Raw genomic sequence first — 6,000 nt, 5'->3', positions numbered from 1 at the left:
CCATCTATATTGATGATGAGCTACTGTATTCTCACTTTTCCATGGCTAGTACCCCCCCCCCCCCCCCGATACTAACCATAGTTTCATCAAAACAAGCAACCAACTCAACAAAAACAGAATCTGTCAAAAACAGACCAGTCTGTAGCAATCTGTATACTTCGTATACTTCTGGTACCTCAAAAAATCTGAAGAATTACGACGGTCTAGGGAAAAACATATCAATCAGCAGCAAAAAGAATCAACTCAAAATCTCTTTCTGATTAAAAATGAAAAATCATCTCGTGAGCGAAAATTTGCTATCTTTTTCCAGCAAGATCAAACAACCATTACCAAGACCAATCATAAAGGTTTTGATTGGCTCAAACACAAAAAGAAACACACAAAAAACAATCACAACAGAATTGTGAAAGTGTGGATTCAACAAAACAGAAAGAAAAAAGATAAATTCATTGGGTTGCCTCCCAACAAGCGCTATTGTTTAACGCCCTTATCTAGACATAGTAGCGATAGAATCACGTATCATCGTCTTTGGTGCTCAAACCATAAGTAGACCTCATCATGGATTCACAAGGCAATCTTATTTTCTTTCTAGGAAAGTGTTCCATGCCTTTCCTTAAAGGAAATTGAAATATAATATTCCCTTCCTTCATATCGATGATAGCACCGATAGTCCTTAGGAAAGGTCTACCAAGAATAATAGGGCATGTAGGATTGCAATCAATGTCAAGCACAATGAAATCCACGGGTACATAGTTCCTATTTGCAATAATAAGAACATCATTGATCCTTCCCATGGGTTTCTTGATAGTAGAATCAGCAAGATGCAAATTAATAGAACACTCTTCAATCTCATTAAAACCCAGAATATCACATAAAGACTTTGGAATCGCAGAAACACTAGCACCCAAATCACACAAAGCATTGCACTCATAGTTTTTGATTTTTCTTTTGATGGTAGGTTCCCACTCATCATGAAGCTTTCTAGGGATAGAGACTTCCAATTCAAGTTTCTCTTCAAGAGCTTTTATCATAGCTTCGACGATATGATCGGCAAGGCTTTGTTTTGGCTATAAGCGTGCGGAGAGTTTAACATGGATTGCATCAAAGAAATGCATTCAATCAAGGAGCAACTATCATAATTGAATTCCTTGAAATCCACAGTAGTAACTTCATTACTACTCAAAGTTTTAACGTCTTCTACTCCACTTTTAACGCTTTTAGCATCAAGATAGATGGACTCCGAATCATTGGGGCACTTTTCAACCAAAGTGGATTCATATCCAGCCCCATAATCATTAGGTTTGACACTAGAAAACAAAGATTCAATGGGAGTCACACCAGACACTTTAAGATCTTCGTGATTCTCATCATGAGAACACGCCTTTTTAAGCCATTCATGTCTAGCACGAATTTGTGCAGTTCTTTCTTGGCTCTCAATCATGGAAACACGCATAGCTTTCAAAGTTTCATCCATGTTGATTTTGGGAGGAGCACATCTAACTTTCAAAGCATCAACATCACAAGAAATCCTATCAACGCTCTTAGGCAAATCGTCGATTTTGAGTAGTTTTTCTTCTATGGACGCATTGAAAATATTTTGAGAGTTGATGAACTCTTTGATATTACTCTCTAGATCAGAGGGTAATCTATTGTAATTTCCATGGGTCTGTTGTAGGAGTTGCCAAAGTTATTAGAGGAGTTACTAGGAAAAGGCCTAGGAACATAGTTTCCTCTAAAAGCATTGTTGTTGCCAAAATTATTCCTACCAACAAAATTTACGTCCAAGCTAGCGTTGCTACTCTCAATCAAAGAAGACAAAGGCAAATCATTAGGATCCAAAGGAGCACTTCTACTAGCAACCAAATTCATTAACTCATCCATCTTAGCACTCAACGAGTTAATTTCTTCTATAGCGTGTACTTTCTTACTAGTAGGTGACCTTTCAGTGTGCCACTGAGAGTAGTTCGGCATGATGTTGTCTAAGAGCTTTGTGGCTTCTCCTAACGTGATTTCCATGAACGTTCCACCTGAGGCGGAGTCCAAGATATTTCTAGAAGCGAAATTCAAGCCAGCGTAAAAGATTTGAATAATCATCCAAAGACTCAAGCCATGAGCGTGACAATTCCTAATCATTAATATCATTCTCTCCCAAGCTTGTGCAACATGCTCATGATCAAGTTGCTTGAAATTCATGATATCATTACACAGAGAGATGATCTTAGCCGGCGGAAAATACTTGGATATATAAGCATCTTTGCACTTATCCCAAGAATCGATACTATTTTTGGGCAAATAAGAAAACCATGTTTTTGCACGAACTCGCAACGAGAAAGGAAAAAGCTTCAATTTAATCACGTCATTATCCATATCTCTTTTCTTTTGCATATCGCAAAGCTCAATGAAGGTATTGAGATGGGATGCGGCATCTTCACTAGGAAGGCCATAGAATTGCTCTTTCATAACAAGATTCAGCAAAGCGGCATTAATTTCGTATGATTCCGCACTAGTGGCGGGAGCAATCGGAGTACTAATAAAATCATTATTATTAGTATTCGAGAAGTCACAAAGCTTGGTGTTTTCGTTCATGGTGACTTCAGCAACCAAGCAAGCACACGAGCAAACAAAAAATGGGTGAGAAAAAGGGCGAACGAAAAGGCGAACGAAAAGGCAAACAAAAAGGCGAACGAAAAAGGAAAATTGGTGAAGTGGGGGAGAGGAAAACGAGAGGCAACTGGCAAACAAAGTAAATGCAAGAGATGAGTTTGCGACACTTACTTGGATGAGTTCTTGACTTGATCTTCCTCCCCGGTAACGACGCCAGAAATTCTTCTGCTGTGGCAACAAAAGTCCTTCCCTGGCGCTTAGGAATTCTTCTTTTTCTTCTCTGATTTGCGTTGGTTTTTCCCTTGAAGAGGAAAGGGTGATGAAGCACAGGAGTAGTAAGTATTTCCCTCAGTTTGAGAACCAAGGTATCAATCCAGAAGGAGGGCCTCGTCAAGTCCAAAGTACCTGCGCAAAAACAAACAAGCTTGCACCCAACGCTTCAAAGGGGTTGTCAATCCCTTCAAGATTGTTTGCAAAACTGAGATCTGAAGGCGGAAACTGCAACGAAGTGAAAAGTGTAAGGCTGAAAATATGGTGTGGAGTAGACCCTGTGGGGCATAGTGTTCACTAGAGGCTTCTCTCAAAATAGCAAATATCATGGTGGGTGAACAAATTACCGTCGAGCAATTGATAGAACCGCGCAAAGTCATGACGATATCTGAAGAAATGATCTGGCATATAGGCATCACGTCCCAGACAAGTAGACCGATAATTTCTGCATCTACTACTATTACTCCACACATCGACCGCTATCCAGCATGCATCTAATGTATTGAGTTCATGACGAACAGAGTAACGCTTTAAGCAAGATGACATGATGTAGAGGGATAATCTCAAACCAATGATGAAACCCCCATCTTTTTACCCTTGATGGCAACAACACGATACGCGCCTCGCTACCCCTTCTGTCACTGGGTGAGGTCACCGCACGGTATGAACCCAAAACCAAGCACTTCTCCCATTGCAAGAATCATAGATCTAGTTGGCCAAACAAAACCCACAACTCGAAGAGAATTACAAGGATATGAAATCATGCATAAGAGAGATCAGAAGAAACTCAAATAAGATTCATAGATAAAATCCACAATTCATCGGATCTCGACAAACACACCGCAAAAGAAGATTACATCGGATAGATCTCCATGAAGATCATGGAGAACTTTGTATTGAAGATCCAAGAGAGAGAAGAAGCCATCTAGTTACTAGCTATGGACCCGTCGGTCTATGGTGAATTACTCACGCATCATCGGAGAGGTCATGGTGTTGATGGAGAAACCTTTCGTGTCCAAATCCCCCCGCCGGCAGGGCACCAGGACGTGCCCTAGATGGGATCTTGCGGAGACAGAAGCTTGCGGCGGCGGAAAAGTGATTACGATGCTCCCCTGATTTTTTTGGGAATAATTGGGAATTTGTAGGCGCAAGATCTAGGTCAGGAGACCTCCACGGGGACCACAAGCCTGCATAGCGTGGCCCCCTGGCCGCGGGGTGGGGGCTTGTGGGGCCCCTGGGGCTCTTTTGGCTTGGCCCCCAAGCTCTCCGATGTTCTTCTGTTCCAGAAAAAATATTTTCGGGGATTTTCTTCCGTTTGGACTCCGTTTCAAAATCTCCTCTGAAAGGGGTCAACAACATGGAAAAAACAGGAACTGGCACTTGGCACTGAGTTAATAAGTTAGTCCCAGAAAATAAATAAAAGGCATGCAAAACATCCAAAGTTTGACAAGATAATAGCATAAAACCATCAAAAATTATAGATACGTTGGAGACGTATCAACTATCTCTTACTTGCCTTAGTGTTTATAGTTGGTAGCATCATATAGGTTCATCACCTTGTTGTCATTTTAGAGAACCTTTATGTTGCTAACCCTAACTTGTTAAAATTAATTAAAAAGTGGTCGTTGCCTATTCACCCCCTCTAGTCAACCATATCGATCATTTCAATTGGTATCAGAGCCACGTCTCTTTATTAAGGGTTTCACCATCCGAAGAGTATGGAAGATGATGAGGGAGTTCCCCATGGGCAACCCGAGGCCATGGCCTTGACTTCGGTCACAAGGGACGACTTGAATACGACTATGGCCACCCTCAAGACGTCCTTGACGAACGAAGTCAAAACCATGCTTAAAGAGTTAATTAAGGGAATTAAAGGTTCACCTGAACCGGCGTTGGTAGTTAAACCCACCAACAGAGATTCGGAGGCCAATTCCTCTAAGTAAACTGCTAAATGTATGCGACCTTCTTCCCCTCTCGAAAATGATGGGACTGGAACCTATGCCTCAGTTCCACCTCCCATGGTCTATGGAGGACCTGTTACTACACCGCGTCTTAATCATGTTGGTCCTCCTCCTAAGCTTGTTAAGGGTGATTTTGCTAACTAGGTGTTTTCTATTAAGTCTCATTTGAATCACAACTCAACAAATTTATGGAGAATCATCGAGCAAGGCTACTGTCATCATGACCCAAGCAACCTCACTCCAAGAGAAGAAGCGGACAATCAATATAATCACTCTGCATTGTTTATTCTACAGTCCGCAGTACCTCGTGAAGATCTTCCTCACTTGCGCCCATTCACTCTGGCGAAGGACAGTTGGGAGAACATTATGGTGCTATACAAGGGAAGCTCAAGCATTCAATGGTCCAACTATGAAGTGGTACTTGATAAGGCCGATGAGTTTGTGATGAAGGAATATGAGGACCCTCGTGATATCTATCGAAGGGTGACAGCTATTGCTGTTGCTCTCAAGGATCATGGGAGCAAGGATGTGGATGACACATGGATCAAGCGCAAGTTTCTCAAGGCCATCATGTGTTTCAACAAAGCCATGTCATCAGTCATTCGCCAACGAGCAGATTTCCACTCCTTGTCTTCCAATGAGGTGTTGGATGAATTCATTGCAATGTCAATCATGAACGAGACCGCTGACAATGCACTTGCTCGCGTTCGGTCAAGGACAGCTTCACCCAACCTTGCTTTAAAGGCAAAGGCTGCCTCTGAAGAAGAATAAGAGGATGAGGAAGAGGAGAGCTGCCCTGAAGACACTAAGTATGCTTATCACGAGCACATGGCTCTTGCGTCAAGGCAATTCTGGGGCAACAAGAGGAACTCAAGACCCAACTTCACCAAGAACAACTCAAGTGGTTTCAAATCCAAGCAACGAGTGAGGACATGCTATAACTGCGGTAATGTGAGTCACTTCGTGGCAGAATGTCCTTATGAGAAGAGGGAAGATAATGGGGGCAAGCTCATTCGCAAAGACAAAACCAAGTCATTCCCAAACAAGAACATCTTTGTCAAGAAACCCCACCCAAAGGGTATGGTGGCACTTGAAGAGTACCCCTCTGATGATGATCACGATGACGATATGGTGGCAACTGCGATTGTCTCCATTGCCACCCCTT

Source organism: Hordeum vulgare, chromosome 1H (genome assembly GCF_904849725.1).
Source record: "Hordeum vulgare subsp. vulgare chromosome 1H, MorexV3_pseudomolecules_assembly, whole genome shotgun sequence".
Classification (NCBI taxonomy): domain Eukaryota; kingdom Viridiplantae; phylum Streptophyta; class Magnoliopsida; order Poales; family Poaceae; genus Hordeum; species Hordeum vulgare.
Note: the sequence above shows the minus strand (reverse complement) of the source record.